The sequence below is a fragment of the Mesocricetus auratus genome, unplaced genomic scaffold (assembly GCF_017639785.1).
Source record: "Mesocricetus auratus isolate SY011 unplaced genomic scaffold, BCM_Maur_2.0 Super-Scaffold_100676, whole genome shotgun sequence".
Taxonomy (NCBI): Eukaryota; Metazoa; Chordata; class Mammalia; order Rodentia; family Cricetidae; genus Mesocricetus; species Mesocricetus auratus.
In genome coordinates this window covers 90,092,675-90,116,501 of record NW_024429266.1, presented here as the reverse complement: position 1 = coordinate 90,116,501, position 23,827 = coordinate 90,092,675, and the positions used below count along the sequence as shown (strand labels likewise).

Sequence of the window (23,827 nt, the reverse complement as noted above, 5' to 3'; positions counted from 1 at the left end):
GTCTGCTTCCTGCTAAGGGCTGTGGGAGGACCCAGGATCCTGCCTGGTGGCTGTTACCCACCCACTCCCTTTGGTTGGCTGCTGACTTCCGCCTTCTCCTCACCCCAGAAGGCAATTCTTAGGAAAACACACAGGGCTTGTTAACATGGAGGCCCTCGCCATGTGACAGGCATGGGTGTGTTTGTATGTAGATCTCCAGGATCCTACTTGTAACAAATGACCAAGGACATGCCTTCCCTTTTTTTCTTTTCTTTCTCTTTCTTTGTTTTATTTATTTATTTATTTATTTTTGATTTTTTTTTTTTTAAGAGTTTTTTGCTTGTTTGTTTTTTGTTTTTCGAGACAGTGGTTTCTCTGTGGCTTTGGAGGCTGTCCTGGAACTAGCTCTTGTTGACCAGGCTGGTCTGGAACTCACAGAGATCCACCTGCCTCTGCTTCCCCAGTGCTGGGATTAATGGTGTGCACCACCAACACCCTGCTTGTTTTTAGTTTTTCTAGACAGGGTTTCTGTGCATAACAGCCATCGCTGTCCTAGAACTCACTCTGTAGACCATGCTGGCCTCAAACTCACAGAGATCCCCCTGCCTTTGTCTCTGCAGTGCTCTGTGCTCACATGTTCTCACATGTGCGCACACATATATTAAAAACATTTTTTTAATCTTGAAAAAAGAATCATGAGGAAACGGGCTGGGTGTAGTGGTGGCCACCTGTCATCCTAGCTACCTGGAGGTTGAGGCAGGAGGATTGTTTGAGTTCAGGAGCTTGAGATCAGCCTTGGCAACTCAAGAGAGAAAAGAATCATAGGGGCGCTGGTTGAAAAGGCATGTCTGACGGACTGTGGCAGAGCACACTTTTAATCCCAGCACACGGGAGGCAGAGGCCAACCTGGTCTACAGAGTGAGTTCCAGGACAGTGAGGGCTACACAGAGAGACCCTGGCTTGAAAACAGACAAAAAAAAAATGTGCAGAAGAGGGTGTTGCATGGTTATAGGCAGCTGTGGGTCAGCTGACAGATGCTGGGAGTGGACTCAGAGCCTTTATGATGGTCATCCCTAAAGTGGGACTCAACTTTTTCTAGCTCTTTCCCTGGACATAAGCCTTGTCCTAAACTCCCTGATGGAAAATTGTTAAAAAAAAAAAATGAAAACAAACAAAAACCTATAAACCAAGTCTAGGGCCAGCCTGTTCTGCCAGGTCAGTCAGGGCTACATCTTGATATCCTGTCTCAAAAACAGACCACCAGCAAAAAAACACAACAAACATGCTAATGGGTTGTGCCTTCCAGTTTAGATTTTCCTTTTTTTAAGTTCTGGATATTGAACCCTGGGTTTTGGCAAGTACTTTTTCACTGACTCACATCCCTCCTTCCAATAAATCTTTCTTTTTTCCTATGGTTTTCTAATTATTTTATTTCTCTCACAAATGTTTACACTTTTTTTTTTTTTTTGGTTTTTATGAGACAGGGTTTCTCTGTATTTTTTTGGAGACTGTCGGTCCAGCCTGGCCTCGAACTCGCAGAGATCCGCCTGCCTCTGCCTCCCGAGTGCTGGGATTAAAGGTGTGCGCCACCAGTGCCCGGCAAGGGCTTAAAAAAAAGAAATGGCTGCAAACTGCAGTGCAGTGCATGCCTGTAGTCCCAACATTCAAGATGTGACGTCAGGCGGATGAGAAGTTCAAGGCCAGCCTGGAATACGTGAGACCATGTCAAAGAGAAAAGAGCTATATATTTATCTCGGGCGATGATACTGGGGCACGACTCTGAGTTCTTCCAGAAAAAGAAGACACCATGGTACCCAAGCCCCTCATTGTCTGGGGCTGGTGCAGTTGGTAAACTAATTCCCAGAGGCATCATTCAGATAAAGTTAATAACAACTCTTTCTGTGCTCCAAAGTCCAGGCTGGATACAGAGCACATCTGAGCCCAGAGAGAATAATTATTGCTTGAAAGTGTCCACACTGGGCCAGTGAGCAAATGTTTCAGGTGGAAAAGCACTTTGGCTAATAATTAAGCATCTCCATCTCATTACTGTTTTCAGTTTCTATTAAAATCTATTTAGCAACTGCTAGTAATTTGTGCCTAAGCCCTCTGCATTTCAGTAGTCTGTGAAATCATAGCTGGCGTGTGAGTTAATGCTCTAGTCTACCCCATGTGGATGTCTCAATAATCAAGGCTTTGGAAATGTTTGTATACGAAATAAAATTAGGTACTTTTGATTGATTCCAACAGGATTATGTTAGTGCGTGTTTGTCCTTATAAGGGGCCTTCACACTGCCAGAAAGGGATGGGTAATTCTCGCAATTATATTTGAAAACATGGGCAATATATTTACTGATTTATTTCTTTATTTTTGTGGTGTCAGAGATGGAATCCAGGCCCTTGCACGTGCTAGGTGACGCGGAGATGAACATACATCCCCAGTGGGCTATTTTTATGTTATTTATTTTGGTTTCACTACAGTCTCACTAGGTAGTCCAGGTCAGTCTCAGATTCTCAGTCCTCCCTCAGCCTCCCAAATGTTGGAATTACAGGTATGCACCACCACACACAGCAGGGTTACTTTATAGACTCATTAATTCAAAGTGCCGATTCATGCTGTGTTCTGATGCTAACTATTAGTATTCAGGCATCTGTACTGGCCTGCCCTTGAGGTTCTGACAGGATATGCCCTCAGCTGCAGCCACTAAGAGCACCACCTGTGCACATTCACTATGCTGGATCTTAAAAGGGCCCTTCCCACCTCTCACCTCTCTCTCCCTCCTCTCCCTCCCTCCCTCCCTCCCTTCCATTCTCTCTCTCTCTCTCTCTCTCTGTTCTGCTCTTTCTCTCCCCCTCTTTGCTCTCTCCTATAGTTCCTAGAGGCTGGTCTCCCCCCCTCCCCTTTCCCCTTTTTGTGATCCTTTTCCTAATACCCTCCCTACCCCCAACCCCTCACTCCCACTTCCATGCCCCACTTGAACACTGTCACATGGCATCTTTCTCATGCTGCTCTTCTTAAATTACAACACTAATTCCACCTCAAAAATGACAGAATCATTTTCAAAAAAATCTAGACAAGGGCTAGGGGTACTGCTCAGTGGTCGGAGCACTTGCCCAGCTTCTGTCAAACCCTAATGTCAACCTCCAAAGCTGGGGGAAAAGTGAAAGATAGTTATTTGCGTCCTGGATGGGAAATCTCTTTCTAAATATAAAAGTAATGCAAGGTCTGATAGATGCAACTAACTGGGTATAAAAAAAAGGAAATCTGGCCGGGCGTTGGTGGCCCACGCCTTTAATCCTAGCACTCGGGAGGCAGAGGCAGGAGGATCTCTGTGAGTTCCAGGACAGCCTCCAAAACAATACAGAGAAACCCTGTCTTGAAAAACCAAAAAAAAAAAAAAAAAAAAAAAAAAAGGGAAATCTGTAGATCGAATGTAATATAAAATAGGACTGCAGAGATGGGCCAGAGGCTAAGAGGGCTTGCCACTCTTTCAGAAGACCAGATGAAGTTGGTTTCCCAGTGCTCATGGTAGGTGGCACACAACTACCTGTAACTCCAGAGGGCCCAGTATCCTGTTCTGGCTTCTGAGGGTATTCACAAACAAATGTGTGTGTTTGTGCTTGTGACTCACTCACACACACACACACACATCAATAAATGTGAAGATATTATTTAATGGGTTGAGGAATGCACTCAGAAGTAAAATGCCTACGTAGTGTGCAAACGGCCTTAGGATTCATTCCCAGACGCCGCAAAAATAATGTTAAAGTAAAATGACCCAAGTTCTGATGTTTTATTGTACAGTGAAGTTATTATCGATGATAATGTGCTATTCTATATTTGTTTATTTTGTGTTCTGTGCATAAGTGTTTTGCTGGCATTCGTGTATGCGTGTCACAAAGCAGGCTGGACCCCTGGGACTGGAGTTATAGATATTGAGAACCAGCGTCTGGGTGCTGAGAACTGAGCCCAGGTCCTCTGTAAGAGCAGCAGTGCTTTTAACCACAGAGTCATCTTTCAAGAACCCCAACTCCCTGTTTTTTGTTTTTGTTTTTGTTTTTTAAAGATAGGGTCTTGATTCCTTCAGACTGGCCCTAAACTTACTATTCAGTTGTGGCTGACCTTGAATTTCTGATTCTCCTGCCTCTAGCTCCTAAATCTGGAGTATAGACAGATTTTTCTTCGGATCACCACCTCACAAAAACAAAAACAAAAGCACAACACAGATACTTGTTACTAATTATGAAAGCTCAGCTGATAGCTTAGGCTGAACTGCCAATATCTAGGCAGGATTTCCAGGGCAGAGAGGATGCTGGGAAGAAGGAGGCAGGGATGCCAGGAGATGCAGAGGAAGCAGCATGGGCGGTACAGAGATGACGTAACAAAGCCATGGGGCAGGGAGTAAATTAATATTAATGGGCTGAGTTATAAGAGCTAGTTAGAAACAAGCCTAAAACAGAGGGTTGGGAGCCACCATGTGGTTGCTGGGAATTGAACTCAGGTCCTCTGGAAGAACAGCCAGTGCGCTTAACCGCCAAGTCATCTCTCCAGCCCCTGGAAGAAAAGATTTTAAGTGTTTTTGTTGTTTTGTTTTATTTTGTCACAAAGAAAATTTTTGAGTAAATAAATGTTTACCCTGATTCAAACATTACACAATGTATACATGTATCAAAATATCACAGGAGGGCCAGCAGGCGAAGGACCCTGCCACCGCACCAGAGGTATCTGAGTTGAGTCCCTGGCCCCACGAGGTGGAAGGAGAGAACCTACTCCTGCAAACGGTCGTCTGACCCCCCACCCTGTCACATGCTCACTCTCGCACACACTGAGCAAATAAAATATAATAAAATGATAGAAGAAACATATAATATGTGTGTGTGCCAATTCAACAAATGTGATTCCCATCAGAAGTCTATCTAGTTGATAAGCTCTGGTCCTAGTCTAATGACATTTTATTAAATTGAATTTTGAGATTTTAGGTCTATGTCTTTTTTTATTTATAGGTTAATTTCGTGTCATAGTAAATTTCTAAAACTGGGCTTGGTGGCTCATGCCTATCTCAGTACTCTGGAAGCTGAGGCAGGAGGATTGTCTCACATTCAAGGCCAAGATGGGTTACATAGTGGGTTCCTGGTCAGCCTGGGTTGCAGAATAGGACCCTGCCTCAAACAAAACAAAATAAAACATATTTTTTGGGTGTGCATGTGTAGGGATGTTGAGACAGAGTCTCTCTACATATCTCTGGTTGTCCTGGAACACATGATACAGACCAGGCTGGTCTTGAACTCACAGAGATCCTCTTGCCTCTGTTTCTGGAGTGCTGGGATTAAAAGAGTGTACCACTGTGCCAGCCACAAAACATACATGCCAGGCACAAAACATAGATTTCTTTTTTTTTTTTTAAAGACAGGGTTTCTCTGTGGCTTTGGAGGCTGTCCTGAAACTCGCTCTGTAGACCAGGCTGGTCTCGAACTCACAGAGCTCCGCCTGCCTCTGCCTCCCGAGTGCTGGGATTAAAGGCATGCGCCACCAACGCCCGGCCCTACATTTCTTGATTAAGCTTTTTAACTTAACCTGGTCTTCTATCTTTATTGTTTGTTTGCTTTTTATGCAAGGTCTTCCTAGGCAACCCCGGGTTGGTCTGCTTCCTCTGTCTGGCTCCACTCTGTTAATTACCGGTGTGATCCACCAGGCTTGGTCCAATCACTCCCAGGATCAGCCATGGTGCTAGTCACAAGCAGTGTACCACAGATCTCAAGTTAGAAACCAGACGCCACCGGGCGGTGGTGGCGCACGCCTTCCGTGTTCATGTGGGAGACTGATTTACAGGCAGAGGATGGGGCCCCGAAATCAAGTGAAGGGAGAAAGCCAGTGGGTCTGAGCTAAACACGAAGGGGAGATGGCCATGGAGACGGGGAGCGGGCTCCAGGGGGGTCTGGAAAACAGCTGGCATAGTGTCGGATCTTGGAGAAGAGAGGTTGGGGGTGACTCCAGCCTTCCAGATCTGGTGACGGGGCAAGTCATCCCATTCACAACGATGGGGAGGGGCCCGGCAGCAGATTTGGAGAGAAAAGTGGATTCACAGCTGAGGCACCACACAGAGGTACAGACATTGGCACTGCACTGCTAAAGACATTTTTATCTGAGCCAGGCGTGGTGATGCGCACCTTTAATCCCAGCACTCGGGAGGCAGAGGCAGGAGGATCTCTGTGAGTTCCAGGCCAGCCTGGTCTACAGAGCGAGTTCCAGGACATCCAGGGTCTTAACTATCTTTTCTTCTGTTTTTAGGTAATTAATTCATACACACTTGAAACGTCAGCCACAATGTTAATACTAATGACTGCTACTCTGCTCTATCTAGCTATCTAGTTATATCTAAGAATATCATTAAACTCCAGATGAAGTTTTTTGTTTGTTTGTTTGTTTTGTTTTGTTTTTGTGGTTTTTCAAGACAGGATTTTTCTGTGTAACCCTGGTTGTCCTGGAACTCACAGTCAAAACACTCATACACATAAAAATTTAAAAATCAGTAAATCTGAAAGGAATCTCCCCCACACACACCAAAGCCACAAACAAAGTGAGACAAAAGACAAAGCGAAACAACCCACACAGGAAACCAGTTCAACAGAGGAACAATGGCTCAGTGGGAGGCGCGGCTGAGGAAGAGCAGAACAGGGAGTTCTGACTCCGTGAAGGTGGACGCTAAGGGAGGGGCGTGAAGGGGATGAAGTCATACTTGCTCAGGGATCTGTGACACCTCACTGGGTCCTGCCACCCACGGCTTCCTCCTCAGTTCTCCGGGCTACCGCCTCGTTCTTGGCACGGGGACCGAGGGAAACGCGATGACGCCATTCCCAAAGCACTGGCTTCCCGCCCCGCTTCAGAGGAAATCCCTAGTTCTCAGCACCGGGGTTCCAGCTTCTCTGGCCACACCGGGCAAAGCAGGGTTGTCCTGGGCCACACTGAATACACAAACCCTAAGGAAAGCTGAGTGGGGTGGGCGCGGCGTCCGGGGTATAATTTGTATGACATCTGCTACTACAAGTAAGCAAAATGTCCTCACCTAGTAATCACAGTTACCGGGCCGGTGAGATGGCTCAGAGGGCAAAGGCGCTTGCCGTCAAGGCTGTCATCATGATTCGTGGAACCCACATGGTGAAATGACAGAAGGGACTCCCACAGGCTGTCCTCTGACCCCGCCCCCCCATACACACATGAAATAAATAAATAAATAAATAATTGTAACTATGCAGCCCCCTACTCAATAATAGTCGCCTAAAATTTTTGAGTGGATTCCCAAGCTTGTAATCGCTACCAAAGAAAATGAATACACCTGAGTAATAAAAGTTCATTGCTTTAAAGAAAAAGACATTTATTGTGTGTGCACGCACGCACGCACGCGCGCGCGCACACACACACACACACACACACACACACGCCATGGTTCCGGTGCGGGGGTCAGAGGACAACTTGAAGAAACTGGCTCTCTCCTTCTACTGTGTGAGCGCGCTGGGGATGGCACGTGGGCCGTAAGGCCCAGTTTTAGCCGCCATCCTAGTTTGCTTTCGATTGCTGTGATAAACACCATGATCCGGAGCAACCTGGGGAGCCCATCACCCAGGGAAGCCAAGGCAGGACCTCAGGGCAGGACCCTGGGCGCAGGAGCCGTGGAAGAACACTGCTTACTGGCTGGCCCCTCATGCTTGGTGGCAGCTACCTTTCTTATACCTCTCCCAGGACTGGAGAGATGGCTCAGCGGTTAAGGGCCCTGTCTGCTTTCCCAGAGGACCTGAGTTCAATTCCCAGCACCCACAAATGTCTGTAACTCCAGTATTCAGAGAATACGGCACCCTCACCCAGACACAATTGCAGGGGAAACACCAAGGCACATAAAATAAATCTTATACCTGTTAGGACCACCTGCCCAGGGGTGCACCACCCACAGTGTGCTGGGCATAAATCATAAGGAGACAGCAAACAGCCCACAGAATCACCTGCAGACCACTCTGAGGCCATTCTACTTGGGTTTTCTCCCTCTTCCCAGATGGCGCTAACCCGTGTCAAGCTGACAAGAAACTAACTGGCATGTGTAATGAGCCATCTCACCAGCACCGGCTCTTTGATTTTTGGATTTTTTTTGGGGGGGGAGTAGGACTTGAGACAGGGTTTCCCTGTGACTTTGGAGGCAGTTCTGGAACTAGTAGCTCTTGTAGACCAGGCTGGTCTCGAACTCACAGAGATCCGCCTGCCTCTGCCTCCCGAGTGCTGGGATTAAAGGTGTGTGCCACCACCACCTGGCGATTTTTGGATGATGTTATTATAAAAGTAAAAGAAAAGAAGCCGGCATAAAACCAGGGAGACATTTGACATCGCCTTGGGGACACTAAAGCGTCTGCTGGGCACAGTTGGGACACTAAGGCGTCTGTTGGGCACAGCGAATGCACGCTACCCTCAGGGAGTCCGGAAGCGCTCTTCACACATTTCATCTCTAACTGACCATTCCTGTTATTGGGTGCCGCGGAGTGACGACAGGAACAAGGTGTGACTCTGAGGCGAGGGTAACTTTCCCTGAAGGATAGGACCTATGAAAGTGACCCGACGTTTCCGACCTTCAGGCTGTGTGCCTTGAACACGGGCGGGCGATGGACCTCTGTCTGCTGGAAATGGGATCACAGGGCTGGGGAGATGGCTTCACACAGTAGCTCACTGGCTGCTCCTGCCCAGGGTCCTTGTTCAAGTCCCAGCACCCACAAGGTGGCTCACAGGCGACCTCAACCTCATTTCCAGGGCATCTGACACCCTCTTTGCACCCCTCGGGCACCAGTAACGCACATGGCATACATACATACATGCAGACAAAACACTCAGACACATAAAATAAAGCAAATAAAACTGACATGGTTTTTCTCAAAAATTGAAAAAAGAAAATCATAAATACACAAAATACTATTTCCCTAGAAATCTTTTTTTTTGTTTGTTCGTATGTTTTTTTCCAAGACAGGGTTTCTTTGTATAGCTCTGGCTGAAGTAGGATTGGGAGTTGGAAGTTAGTGAGGTCACAGTAGTAAATTCTAGGCCAGCCTCAGCCACATCAGCTACAGATTAAGGTTTCCTTAAAAGAAAAAAAAATGTTTTCTTACTGGGCAGCAACCTGCAAATTAACATGGAACTTCAGGTATCTGGGCTATAATCACAGGAAATAGCAAAGTCACACTGGATTCTTTGTTCTAGATACCAAGTAACGCTCGGTGAGCCTGTTCAACCAGGCCAAGCAACACGGAGGAGGCAAGCAGTGGTTTTGCTTTGTTTTCAGGTTCGGGTGAGTTTCCTTTCCAGCAGTGGCTGTCTGCAGGGAATCAGATGGGCAAGATCATGTTCTACAGGTAGAAAGGAGAAGCAGACTGCAGCTGGGCCAGACGTGGTCCAGAGAAGAAGGAAGCAGGAGGAACAGGATTGTGTGGGAGACACTGAGGTGTCGCAGTCCTGAGTGGTCCAGCACAGGGTGTGGTTAAGCTAAGGCCTGCTGTGGTTTCCACCTAAGGAGCTAGGCACTGCCCACACAGTTGTTGGCTTCTGCCTCTTGAATCATTGCGATATGATTGGAGAAGCAGGGCCATGGTAAGCAGAGACTTGTCGGTTTGTCGGGATTATGTAGAATCACCACACTGGGGGGGAACTTGTGGGAAGTAGCAAGTGTTGCTTCTGTTTAGCCTGGTGACTATAGGTCATCACACCAGCAGCCAGGAAAGACAGTCAGACTTGGATGGAAGCAAGGACATACTGGAAGTCATACAGACTGATGCAAAGCCCGACCTGACTGTGGTTCCCTCGGAGCCCGATGCTGCAATGCTGCAGATGCCTTATAGTAGATGCTGACCTCCTACGGTTAGTGGGCTAGTGTGTGTGCGTGGCCCAGACCTCTGTTAGGAGGTAAAGGAGCTGTGTGTGGGCCTGATGCTGCCTCATGCATAGGGGTTAGCATCCCAGTAAGAATGCCCATGGGTAGCTTACCTTCAGAGGATTCCAAAGTCTGGTGTTGCCTCCCTTGTGTCTTCCAAACACCATGTGATGACTTTAACTAACCTGGAATATACAGGGATTGGGATTCTGGGACATTTCATTACCGTTTAGTTCAGTTAACCTAGTAGAGAGTCACTCCATCCCCTCCACCTAAACAGTGCCTGAAAACAGACACTGGGCACACGACTTAAAAACTTGTTGGGGGTTCTAACAAAAGTACCTGCAGTGGTCCTGAGAGAGAGTTCAGGAGTCAAGAGCAAGCACTGCTGTTGCAGAAGACCACCCCCACGTCCCCACCCCCATTCGGTTCCCAAGATCCATGATGGATGACTGATGCCCTCTACTGGACTCTGGAAGCACCTTCACTCACATGTACACACACACACACACACACACAATTAAAAATAAATCTTTTTGTTGTTGTTTTGTTTTTCTCTCTCTCTCTCTTTTTTTTTTTTTTTTTTTTTTTGGTTTTTTGAGACAGGGTTTCTCTGTGGCTTTGGAGGCTGTCCTGGAACTCGCTTGGTAGTCCAGGCTGGCCCTGAACTCACAGAAATCCACCTGCTTCTGCCTCCTAAGTGCTGGGATTAAAAGCATACACCACCACTGCCTGGTAAAATAAATCTTTAAAAAAAATTTTTTTGCAGCACTTGGGAGGCAGAGGCAGGTGGATCTCTGTGAGTTCGAGGCCAGGCTGGACCGACAGCCTCCAAAACAGAGAAACCCTGTCTCGTAAAACCAAAAAAAATTTTTTTGAAGTTCCTTCAAGGTCCAGACGTGGTGACACACACCTTTATCTCAACACTCAGGAGGCAGAGGCAGGCAAGGCAAATCTCTGTGAGTTCAAGGCCAACCTTGTCTACCAAGCGGTTGCAGCCAAGAACAGCTAAAGCTACACAGAGAAACCCTGTCTCAAAAAAACCAAAAAGAGCCAGGCGTTGGTGGCGCACGCCTTTAATCCCAACACTCGGGAGGCAGAGGCAGGCGGATCTCTGTGAGTTCGAGGCTAGCCTGGTCTACAAAAGCTAGTTCCAGGACAGCCTCCAAAGCTACACAGGGAAACCCTGTCTCGAAAAACCAAAACCAAAAACAAAAACAAAAACAAAAAAAAACAAAAAGAAAAGTACCTTCAAGTTGGGCTTGGTGGTACACACCTGTGCTCCCAGCCCTCAAGAAACTGAAGCAAGAGAATCAAACATTGAAAGCCAGCCTGAGCTACAAAACTAGAGTCTATCTCAACAACAACAACAACAAATAACCAAATGCATTTAAAAAACTAAAAAAAAAATTGGGCTAGAAAGATGACTCAGTGGTTAAGAGCACTGGCTGCTCTTCCAGAGGACCTGAGTTCAATTCCCAGGAACCACATGGTGGCTCACAGCCATCTATAGTGGGATCTGATGCCCTCCTCCTGCATAAAGGCATAAATACAGATAGAGCACCAATACACATAAAATAAATAAACCCTTTAAAAAATAAAATAAAAAAATCAAGGCGTGTATGCTTTTAATACCAACACCAGGGAGGCGGAGGCAGGAGGATTTCTATGGGTCCAAAACCAGGCTGGTTACAAAGTGAATTCCAAGCCGGGCATTGGTGGCGCACGCCTTTAATCCCAGCACTTGGGAGGCAGAGGCAGGTGGACCTCTGTGAGTTCGAGGCCAGCCTGGTCTACAAGAGCTAGTTCCAGGACAGCCTCCAAAGCCACAGAGAAACCCTGTCTCAAAAAAACCAAAAAAACAAAAAACAAAAAACAAAAAAAAAAACAAAACAAAAAAACAAAGTGAATTCCAGGGCATGATAAATAGCAAGGAAAGAAGAACTATACTGTGTAGACCTTGTATTTGCTCAGCTTGCCTTTTTTTTGGGGGGGGGTATAATAGGAACTGTTTGTTTTAAATGCCAGGGATGGAACCCAGGACCTTGCATATATTAGGGGAGTGTTCTTGTTTTAGAGACAGGGCCTCACAATATAACCCAAGATGGCCTTGAACTTGAAATGCACTTTCTGCCTCAGTGTCCCAAATCCTGGCATTATAGACATGTACCACCACATCCAGCTCTAATGTGGTTTGTTGTTTGTTTGCTTGTCTGTTTTTTGAGACAAGGTCCCACTGTGTGGTCCTAAACTGGTCTAGAACTCATTTCTTTAGACAAGGCTGGACTTGAAGCCACAGAGATCTGCCTGCCTCTGCCTCCTAGTAGTGCTGGAACTAAATGCATGAGCAACCATGCCTAGCTCAAGTGAATCATCTTTTTAAGTTCCATGTATTTTGTGTGTATCAGCATTTTGTCTACATATATGCCTCTGCGTCACCTGCATGCAGTGTCTATAAGAGACCAGAAGTCTTCAAATCGCTGGGGACTGGAGCTATGTATAGATGGTTTATAGCCAACCTGTGGGTGCTGGGACTTGAACCCAGGTGACTGGAAGAGTAGCCAGTACTCTTAACTTGTACTTGGTATTTTTTTGTTTGTCTGCTTGCTTTTTGGCGACAGGGTTTTTCTGTGGCTTTGAAGGCTGTCCTGGAACTCGCTCTTGTAGACCAGACTGGTCTCAAACTCAGAGTACTTGGTCATTTTTAAGAGACTCACTTTGAAAGCCGGGCGTTGGTGGCGCACGCCTTTAATCCCAGCACTCGGGAGGCAGAGGTCAGGCGGATCTCTGTGAGTTCGAGGCCAGCCTGGTCTACAGAGTTAATTCCAGGAAAGTCTCCAAAACAATACAGAGAAACCTTGTCTCGAAAAACCAAAAAAAAAAAAAAAAAAAAAAGACTCACTTTGTGTGTGTGATATTGGAGAGGGTGTTAGGTGTGCTGGGAGTTGGGAAGAGCTTCAAGACGATTCTCTGACATCCAGAGTGGCAGCTGGAGCAGGGACAAGCCAAAGGCAAAGGTGTAAACAAGTAGACAAAGCCAGGGTCTGGAGAAATGGCTCAACTGTTAGGAGCAGCTGCTACTTTTGCAGAGGACCCAGGTTCAGATCTAAGCACCTCCATGATGACACCCAACATCCTTAACTCCAGTTCTAAGGGCTCTCATGCCCCTGACTCCCACCAGCACCAGGCATGCAAGTGGCTCATATACATGCATGAAGGCAAAACACTCATGCCCATAAATAAATAATTCTAAAAGGAAGATGACAAGGCAGATTAAACACAACACTGCATTGTAGAAATGAGATGCTTGGTGGTGGTGGTGTACACCTTTAATGCCAGCAGAGGCAGGTGGATCTCTGTGAGTCCCAGGCCAGCCTTGTCTACAGAATGAGTTCCAGGACAGGCTCTGAAGCTACACAGAGAAATCCTGTCTCGAAAAATAAAAACAAACAAGCAAACAAACCAAAAGAAAAGAGACTGTGTTCCTTTCCTGAGAAACTTAAATTCACAGTCTGCTCAACAGATTTTAGTTATAAATTGCATACATTTCTAAGTATGGGGCTGTATTATGACAGCCACAAATATTCCAGATAATGGGAATCGTTGTAGGACGTGAAGTCAGAGGCAATAGTTGGAGGACATGGTCCCTGCATGAACACAGGTCCTGATTCACTAACACCCATTCACTGTCTCCCTGTGAGTCTCTGCTTGCTGGGGGTAGGGGTCCTCACTGTCCAGTTTTCAACTTTCTTCTAGAGTGGTCTCTTTATTGTTTGCAGCGTCAAGTCTCTTTTCCAAAGTTTCCGCTTGTGGCCATCCGTTTGTCAGAGGGGCAGTTTTCTCAAACGCATGAATGCTGAACAGAGAGAGGCGGAGAGGAAGCTAGCCCAGATCTCTCCAGAGGTGGGAGACGACAGCCTGAAGGACTGATGGACACCCAAAAGGAGGACCTTGCTCGAGCTGGCCGGGAGAGCCTCCCTCTCCTGTAGGTTAGGCTGAGCTGGGCTCAGTCAGCCCTTTTACAGCTCGGGTTAATGTTTAATATTCCTTGGGTAAGGTAAAGCCCGAAGACAGAAACTCATACTGGGTAACTTCCGCTCCAGGTCCAGTTTCTACAGCCCTGGCTCTTTGTTCCCAAGTCTCCTCCCTCTTCTTTGTCCGGGAGGGAGGCTGGAGGCTGGTCACGTGACGCGGGGTGGGGTGGGGTGGGCGTGCGGCGGTTCCTGGGCTCCGTGTTGGGGACCAGGATTTCTTTCCGCTTTGTTTTGGTTACTAATGTGGCTGTGTGATCTCAGCCCTGAGGTTTTCTTCCCTTAAACTCCAGACACCAGTTTCCTAGATCTCCGTGCTTTAAGGTCAGTGGAAACTTAAAAAAAATAAAATAAAGCAGTGCTAAGCTAAGAAGGTCTGACTTAGGAAAGCGCTTTTGTCCGGTTCTTTTTTAAGGCTCGCACGCTTTCGGCATCGCCCCCAGATGTTGAAAGAGTGCACACCGCTTAGGAGTGTTTGTAGGAAAAGCCTCTGAGCCAGTGCGTGTAGCATCCCCGAGCCTGGAATTCACTCTGTAGCAAAGACTGGACTTGAACCTTCTACCTCAGCCCGGAGAGTGCTGGGACGGATTACAGGCAAGAGCCACCACCTGGACCCTGGCCAGACTCCTTTCTCTCTCTCCCTCCCTTCCGTCTCCGCCCCCCTCCATCCTTCATGTAACAGCCCAGTCTGCCCTGGAGCTCTTTCCATAGACCAGGCTGTCCTCGAACTCACAGAAATCCACCTGCCTCTGTATCCCGAGCGCTGCATCACCACCGCCCGGCTGAAACAAAAGAGTTCTTTTCTGAGATGATTTGGCTCCGGTGAAATCGCATGCCACCGCCTCATTAGCAGGGCCGGTGGTGACATGGCTCAGAGGGTTAAGTCTGTAGCCGCCCGAGTCTGATAGCCCGAACCTGAGTTAGAACCCAGGAAACCACATGGTGTGAAAGGTGAGAACGGGCTCCTGTAGGATGTCTGTGACCTCCACTCTGGCACAGGCGCAGAGTGGACCACAGCGTTGGTTCTTTTGTGTCTGGAAGAAGTAAGTGGCTGTATACGCTGTTTCTCAAGCCCTGAGTCTGGGGATGGGGGTGGGGGTTGGTAGTTAGAAAACCATCTTCTGCATAGGCCAGAGAGAGGGCGAAACACTGGGCAACATATTCAAAATATAATTCCCGGCGTCCACACAGCAGGTCACAACCATCTGTAACTCTGGTGCCAGGGGGACCAGGGTGTCTGTCCCCCTCTCTGGTCTCAGCGGGAACCAGTCATGCCAAGTAGTGCCGTGATCAGACATACAGGCAAAATCTCTGTACACTAACTTTTTGTTGTTTTATTTTGTTTATGTTTTGTTTTGTTTTTTGAGACAGCGTTTCTCTGTAGCCTTGGCTTACTTGGAACTCTGCCTCTGCCTCCCGAGTGCTGGGATTAAAGGTGTGGGCCACCACCACCCAGCATTAATTTTTTTTTTAAGTAGACTGTGTAAAGCCTTGAAATGTTGTATTCCAAAGAAAGCCAGACAATTAGCTCTCTTACTGTGGTGTTCGGAGTGTGGCATGGTGGCCCCACCTCAAAAGACCAAAAAAAAAAAAAAAGGAACCAAATCAATCCAAAATAAAAATCCCGTTAACCTCTGTGCTTCTGTCTGTGCTAAAAACTTCTTCCAATTTTGCGTCATTGAAAAAAAATTCTCTCTTTGTTTCTTTCTTTTTATTTATTTATTTATTGCTGGGGATATGGCTTAGTGGTGGGGCCCTTGCCTGGTCATGGGTTCATCCGTTATTTATCTATCTATCTATCTATTTATTTATTTATCTATTTATTTATTTATTCTGGGGATATGGCTCAGTGGTGGGGCCCTTGCCTGGTCATGGGTTCATACCCATCACTACAGAAATCCAATCCAATGAATCAATGGGGACTTAGTTGCTTGGAGAGCAGACTTTGTGCAGGGAATGGTAGGTGTGTGTGGCAAAGCTGTGTAAGAGGAGGTGGAAAAATCTAAGCTGTTAGTCTTAGCCAGTGGTTGGGCCTCCAGTCTGATAGTGTAGTCCCAAGTTCACCATCAAATTGCTTTATTGCTTCTTATTTTATTTTATTTTTTTGAGGTAGGTTTTCACGTAGTCCAGATTGGCTGGGAACTCAAACTTCAGCTGAGGATAACCTTGAACCCCCTGCTCCTGCCCGCCAAGCGCTGAGGCTACAGGCCTGCAACACCTGCCTGACATCGCTGTTGATTCTCACGCTTTTTTGGTTGATCTCCCTTTCTCTCCATTCACCTTCACAAGGGTTCCCAGGAACAGCCTGTGAGCGCGGACTTTCTTTTAGGGCCGTGTCGTAGGATATTTGATTATCACCTACTACGTCTTTTTTTCTTCTTCCTCTTTAACTTTATTTTCCGTACAGTTGTCGGCAGAGCCCCTGGACCTGGAGTCACAGACAGTTGTGAGCCACTATGTGGGTACTGGGAATTATTTGTTTGCTTGCTTACTTATGTCTGGGTGCGGGTGTGTACATGCATGTAAACAGGCCAGAGGACAGCTTGTGGGAGTCTATCCTTTCCCTCTATCATGTGATTCTAGAGATTAACTTGAGATCATATCGGAGCCAGCAGCAAGTGCTTTGACTTCTGAGTCATCCGCCAGTGCGAGGGAGAAAATGTCTCTCTAAGTCCCCAAATGTCCCTGCCTTAGAGAAGTTCCCTCCAGGGAGCTCTCTGCACTGCATAGCCCTGCTGATGGACATTCTCTAGTGGTCAGGGTAAAGCAGGGAACCGATAGCAGTTTCTGTAGAGTTTAGCGCTGCTTCCTTGCAGTTCTAGAGCTTGGGGAGACGGGGTCTCCTTTGGGGGCCCCAGGTCTCAGAGAGTCTGTTCTATATTTGTTCTAGTCATGTTTCCTTCTCCCGGGAAGAGTCAGTAGGACCGTGCCCACTGCAGACTGTGCCCTTTCCCAGACCATGTTCTGGACACCAGAGTCAGCTCTATTCTCAGGACTTACATGGGCTCCTGTTTAGGTCACGTCCCTTGACTATGGGCCATGCGTCAGGAAGACACAAATGGGGCCACTGGGCATGTTTTGTGTTTAGTGGTTGTCCTTGCTGGGTTTTTGTTTTTGTTTTGTTTTGTTTTTAGAGACCAGGTTTCTCTGTGTAATAGTCCTGGCTGTCCTGAACTTGCTCAGTAGACCAGGCTGGCCTCGAACTCACTGAGACCAGCCTGCCTCTGCCTCCTGAGGGCTGGGATCAAAGGCGTGCACCACCACCTGGCATCATTGCTGTTTTTAGTGATGTAGATAGAGCTTAGATATGGGAGCCATATTTTTGACAGTGTTAGACAAAGGCTCCCCACACCCCAGAAGCCATCTAACAAAATGTAGTTGAGAGGGTCTGGAGAGATGACTCAGCGGTTAAGAGCACTGGATGCTCTTCCAGAGGACCTGAACTCCATTCTCAGCACCCGCGTAATAGGCGACAGCTATCTGTAATTCCAATTCCAGGGTACCCTGCAACCTCTTCTGGCCTCTGAGGGTAATTTCACATGGCTTGCACAGGCTACATGCAGGCACTACACCATTACGCATAAAATAAAAATAAATAGATTTCTTTTTTTTAAGAAAAACGTATTTGAGAAGAGGCTCTCCATGTACATTTCCTCAAATGTCCTGTTTCTCAGCTGTGCCAAAGTGAGCTCTGTCCTCAACTGGATGGCCAGAAGGGACAGTATCGACATCTCTCTAGGCAAGCCAAGAATGGACAGCTTTGTCTCTCCGCCCAGGAGAGAGCACTAATCCATTATCAGTGGAACACTCCTTGAAACCCTCAAGTGATCCCGGTAGGTAGGTGTCTTCTCTGTCTCTCAGTGACACATGAAGTGGCCCTCTCAGGGCTGAGGACTCTGGCCCCGCACTGCTTGGTGAGACATCGCCTCCGCAGGGAAGTGGCTTGATCCTGTCCCCAGGTGGAATGAATCACTGTCTTGAATCTGAACCCTCACAGCCTGTTGCTCACTGGTTAATTTCTGACCTATTACACCTCCAACGGATGAATTGAGTCCCCCATAGAAAAGGTACCTCCCGGCCAGAGGGCGCCCGGTTTACCCAGGAGAGCAGGGCTGGCCTCACTTGGGGCTGCTCCTCAGCCCTCCTACCAGTCAGTTGCCTTCAAATTCAGTCTCTTTGGGATTAAGTTACTGAGAGAGATTTGTGAGAAAACCAGTCCAGCCAGTCTAGCTCTTTCTCCTCGGTTAGACCCCGAGGGATCTGTTTTGTCAACATGATGTCTGCCAGCCCCTCACTTCAAGTGACCCGTGAAGTTTCTTCGACCTGGTAGAGACCGGAACTTCTGAAAAAAGGAAGATTTAAAAAAATATTTTCATCTGTTCATTTTATATTTTTACTAGTACATGTTTACTTACAACGATGATTTCACTGACTTTTTTTTTTTTTTTTTGGTTTTTCGAGACAGGGTTTCTCTGTGGCTTTGGAGGCTGTCCCGGAAACTCACTCTGTAGACCAGGCTGGCCTTGAACTCACAGAGATCCACCTGCCTTTGCCTCCTGAGTGCTGGGATTAAAGGTGTGCATCACCAATACCCAGATATTTTATTTATTGTACCTGTGTGCATGTTTGCTTACAGGAGTAGGGGTGTCTGTGGGGACCCTGTGGTCCTAGCACTCATCAGGAGAATTAGGAGTTCAAGGATGAGCTTCAACTACTTGGTGAGTTCAAGGCCAGCCTGGTTTACATGAGACACTATTAAAAAAAAACAATAAAACAAAACAAAACAAATCAACACCATGTAATGATCATATCGGGCAATTACCACAACTCTCATCCCAGACATCATTTCTCTGTGTTCCAAACATACAAAGCTTCTGTCTCTTTCTCTCTCTTGTTTTTGTGAAATAGTCTCGGATAGATCAGGCTGGCCCCAAACTCAGTTTGAATCAGGATTATCATAACTGCAGAATGCAGTTTTCTTGGAATGGCATCGGGATTGTCAAACATAAATGCCCCTTATCACGCACAGAGGGCAGGTCACAAGTAAATGCTGGGTGGACTGTCTCTCCTACAGAAAAGGCCTGGAAGTTCCCTTCAGCCTGCCCTTTTACAGGGTGACAAACCTCTCCTACTCCAGGGTTCCTGTGGAACCCATAAACGGCTTGGAGTTCCTGGTGAGAGTCTGTGCTTATGAAAATATCACACCGAGAAGTTTATAGCAGAAATGCAGTCTGCTGTAACCCTTCCCAGCTCAAAGGAGCCCATTCAAGTCACTGAGAAAAACACTGAGAGGCACTGGAAGGCACTGGAAGGAGTGGGTGGAACCAGAAGGTTCTAGGTCAAGGGTATTATCTGCACCATAAAAGTGAGGTAGCATGGCCTTGGGCCCCAAGCCTGTGGAGAGAGAAAACCTGACACAGAGCTGAGGTAAAGTCCACGGAGTTCAGTGCACACTGGGTAGCTGAGGCGAGGAGAAGGCTTCACGGAGAGTCTGGGAACAGACGTGAGGTCACCCCCAGTGAGCTAAGAAACTGTGGCTGGCCTAGGGCTGCTCAGCAAGCCTGGCCAGGTGTGTTGTCTTGTTCTCTGGGTATAGACAAACACTCAGGTGACCTAGCCACCAAATGCTGGGGCCCCTTCACGCCTTGCAGTTCCATGCCTTGGGGACTGTCCCCTTGTTAAATGTGAACACCTCTTTGCTGTGAGTGGGGTTTCTCTTTTCTTTCCTCTTCACTCAGGCTCCCAGTTAGTTGAGAGCACACCCTATCTCCTGAGCTGCAGAAGGCAAAGGCGAGGAAAACAGGCTGAATGGGAATGTCTGTTTCACCGTCCTAAGAGCCAGGGAGAAGGCAGAGGGAAGACCAAAGTGAGCTCGCAGTGGCCACACAGCAGCTGGATGGCCGGAAGGTGGGCCTGGCAAAGCACAGGAGAATGCCCTCCGCAGGAAATGCCTCCACACGGCTCTTCGCACCTGGGACAGTCCCACTGGGCTCTGGCCACAGGTGGGCGTGGGGGTGCCATGCGGGTCGGAGCGGGGTCCAGCAGGGAGACTGGTTCTCAGGTGTCGGCTGCTCGTAGTTCTGGGACCCAGCTGTGACCTGCCTTCAAGGTAGGGTTGGCGGCAGGGCAGGTCTGCTGGGAGAGCTGGGTGCTTCCCGAGTGTGTCCCCTGCCTTACTCGCCATGCCTAGCGTTCCTTCACCAGGAGCCAAGCTCGCGGTACAGACACTACAGAGCACACTCGAAATGGCGTGGGAAGAGCGACTAGAGAGAGGAAGAGGAAGTGTGTGCGTGTGCGAGAGAGTGTGTGAGTGCATGTGTGTGAGTGTGGTGTGTGAGCATGAGTGTGTGTGAGTGTGGCGTGTGTGCATGTGTGCTGTGTGTGAGAGTGTATGTATGTGTGAGTGTGTGTTGGCATCTATCGTGTGGTATAGTCTGGTTTTGCTCATGCCTGTTGCTATGAAGAAATAAATCGGTTTTCCGTATCACAAAGGCAGCAGAGCCATTTCCAGCTGACTTCAGTTTTCCCGGATTGGGGCCGAGGAGGAGAACAAGGGCCTTCCCCCTGGGCGATGTTATGAAACCAGAGCTGGCTCGGAGGGCTCCGACTCTGTCTTAGCTCTCTGGCCAGTCCCTGCCGCTCTGAAATGCAGTGCTGCCCCCTGCTGGCTGCCTGGCGGTACAGCGGCGGGAAAGCGCGGAGGGACCCTGATCTTGTCCGGAAGGAGAGCCTCACAAAAACAGCACAAACGCGGGAAGATCCTCGGAAAACACCGCTGGGTGTCTTTGGATTTGAATTTAATCAGGGACAGCTAACTCTCGGGCGCGAGTTTAGCAAATTAAGTTCCAGGGTCTTGACTGTTAAAGAACAATGGCTGCTAGCCCCACCCACCTCGGAGAGTCCAGGTCCCGGGCAGCCTCCCAAAGCCCCGCTGGGAGATTCCGAAGTTCCTGCGGGTTCACGGTGGGGGACTGCGGGCATGGGGAGAAGCCGCCAAGCTCCTGCTTCCCTGCCTCGCCAAAGATTTCCACCGCTGATGTTTAAATCCCCCATAGTTGCTAGCTGAAGCAGTCCCAGTTTCTGCAGAAGGGGCCCAGCAGTTTATTTAGATACCCATGGGTGGTCAAATATCTATAAAAGAAAAAGAAAAGGAAAAAAAAAAGGTAATTTAGTTGCCTAATGCTATGCTAGGGTATAAACAAAAGCCACAATATGTATTGCCTTTTTTTTCGAGACAGGGTTTCTCTGTATTGTTTTGGAGGCTGTCCTGGAACTTGCTCTGTAGACTAGGCTGGCCTCGAACTCACAGAGATCCACCTGCCTCTGCCTCCCGAGTGAGGGGATTAAAGGCGTGCATCACCAACTCCCGGCTAGTATTGCCTTTTTATATTAAAAAAATTCTTTTTGAGCTGGGTGGTGCTGGCACATGCTAAATCCCAGCATTCAGGAGGCGGAGGTAGGCAGATCTCTGAGGCCAGCTTGGCCTACAGAGTTCCAAAGCTACACAGAGAAACCCTGTCTTGAAAATAAAAAATCAAAACCAATCCAAACAAAAGAAGCAAGCCAAATGCCATTTATTCCTTTCGACACCAACAAATTTAAGTCCCAAGAGCCCCCAGGAGGTGGCGGCGCTCTGAATCTGCGCATGCTCAAGAACTAGGCAGTGTCCCAAATGTCCCATGTCTCCTAAGGTCAGACTGAGGACCCATCTCGGCTCTGCAAGTGACATTGTGGAGGACGGAAACTGTCGTAAGCAGTTCGCTCTAACTGCTGGAGCCCAGTCAGTTTCAGTGCAACAGGGCCCATGCAGAAAGGAACGCTAATGCCCTGTCATGGTTGCCTGGCAAAAGCATTTTCAACTTGGGCATTTATTCAGAATGACACGGGAAGCCGTTTGGGAAGTTTAAACAGAAGTATATATGACTGACTTAATTCTTTATTGCATTTATTTATTATTATTATTATTATTATTATTATTATTATTATTTTGGTTTTTCGAGACAGGGTTTCTCTGTGGCTTTAGAGGCTGTCCTGGAACTTGCTTGGTAGTCCAGGCTGGTCTCGAACTCACAGAGATCCGCCTGCCTCTGCCTCCCGAGTGCTGGGTGCATTTATTTATTTTAAATTAGTTTTTTTTCCTTTTCCTTTCCTTTTTTTTTTTTTTTCAATCCAAGGTTTCTCTGTGGCTTTGGAGCTGTCTTGGAACTCACTCTGTAGACCACGCTGCCCTGGAACTCATAGAGAGATCCACCTGCCTCTGCCTCCTGAGTGCTGGGATTGAAGGTGTGCACCACCATGCCTAGCTGCCCTCTTTCCTTTCCTTCCCCTCCCCTCCCTTCCCTACCCTTCCTGCTGTGATTAAAGGTGAGCACCACTACACTGGCCCTATATTTATTTATTGTGTGTGTATGTATGTGTGTGTGAATGTGTGTATATGTGTGTATGCATGTATGCATGTATGTGAACGTGTGCATGTGTGTGTATGCATGTGTACATGTATGTGTGTGCATGTGTGTATGCATCTATGCATGTGTGTATGTATGTGAATGTGTGCATGTGTATGTGCATGCATGTGAACGTGTGCATGTGTGTATGCATGTGTACATGTATGTGTGTGCATGTGTGTATGCATGTATGCATGTGTGTATGTATGTGAATGTGTACATGTGTGTGTGAACACGTGTATGCATGTTTGTCTGTGTATATGTGTGTTATGGATATGCCATGGCTTGCACGTGGAGGCCAAACAACAACTTAGAGTATTCAGTTTTCTCCTTCCATCACATGGGATCCAACTTAGGTCAGCAAGCTCTGAAGAGTGTCCTTCCTCACTGAATCCCCTCACCAGTCTCCCTCCTTACTCCCCCAACCCTTGTCCCCTGGCAAAATTTCCCGTGTGCTAGGCCGGCCTCAAACGTACTTTCTGATCCCCGCCCCTGCCTGCACCTTCTAACCACTGGGCTTATCGGTGCGTGCAACTGTGCAGGGTTTATTCTTCATGTTAAAGGTGAATCCCAGGGGCGTGTGCATGGTAGGCAAGCACTTTGCCAACCGAGCTACTTCCCCTGCCCTTTTCTTCCTTTTTAATTAAAGAATATTTCCTGTGTGTGTGTGTGTGTGTATGTGAATATGGGTGCCGTGTGCAGTGTGTGGTCTGGGGTCTGGGTGCTGTGTGTGTGTATGTGTATGTGTGTGTGTGAATATGAGTGCCGTGTGCAGTGTGTGGTCTGGGGTCTGGGTGCTGTGTGTGTGTATGTGTATGTGAATAAGGGTGCCGTGTGCAGTGTGTGGTCTGAGGTCTGGGTGCTGTGTGTGTGTGTGTGTGTGCCCGAGCACACGTGTGTGTATGTATGTATGTGTGGATGCTGTGAGTGTGGGGGGTATGGATGCCACATGTGCGTGTGGGAGGGTATGGTGTTGGCATAGCTGTGGAGTTCAGAAGATAGCTTACTGAAGTGGATTATCTCCTTTCATTATATGAGCTCCAGTATCAAATTCAGGTTGTCAGGCTTGGAGCCAGCACCCTTACCTACTCGGCCGTTGTGTCAGACTCTTGTTAAAGATACATTGTCTTCATCATACTTAGTCATCAGGGAAATGCAAACTATTTTGAGTTTCTCTCTCACCCCAATTAAAACGGCTTTCATGAAGAAAACCAATGTAAGCTAGCACAGCCGTTATGAAAATCAGTATGGAGGTTGCTCAAAAATGAAAAACAGGCTTCCATGGCCGGAGAGCACTGGCTGCTCTTCCAGAGAGCCTGGGTTCAATTCCCAGAAACCACACAGCAGCTCACAACTGTCTGTAACTCCAGTTCCTTCACACAGACACACATGTAGGCAAACACCGATGCACATAAAATAAACGAATAAAAATAAATTTTAAAAAGTGGGACTTCCATATGACCCGCTATACCACTTC

At 47.6% G+C, this 23,827-nt stretch overlaps 3 long non-coding RNA genes across 3 annotated transcripts; 1 reads left to right on the top strand and 2 right to left on the bottom strand.

The window, feature by feature from the left end:
• Nucleotides 1-3,631: 3,631 nt before the first annotated feature.
• LOC121137039 lies at nucleotides 3,632-6,968 on the bottom strand. Its single transcript, XR_005874246.1, has 2 exons — nucleotides 6,714-6,968; nucleotides 3,632-4,531 (listed from the first exon to the last, which is right to left on the bottom strand). It is a non-coding gene; the product is annotated as an uncharacterized LOC121137039 (long non-coding RNA).
• A 2,897-nt stretch (nucleotides 6,969-9,865) lies between these two features.
• Nucleotides 9,866-13,839, bottom strand: LOC121136597. The gene is made up of 3 exons (XR_005873634.1): nucleotides 13,563-13,839; nucleotides 12,778-12,864; nucleotides 9,866-10,060 (listed from the first exon to the last, which is right to left on the bottom strand). It is a non-coding gene; the product is annotated as an uncharacterized LOC121136597 (long non-coding RNA).
• A 257-nt stretch (nucleotides 13,840-14,096) lies between these two features.
• Nucleotides 14,097-15,541, top strand: LOC121136885. The gene is made up of 2 exons (XR_005874061.1): nucleotides 14,097-14,230; nucleotides 14,322-15,541. It is a non-coding gene; the product is annotated as an uncharacterized LOC121136885 (long non-coding RNA).
• The last annotated feature ends 8,286 nt before the right edge of the window (nucleotides 15,542-23,827 follow it).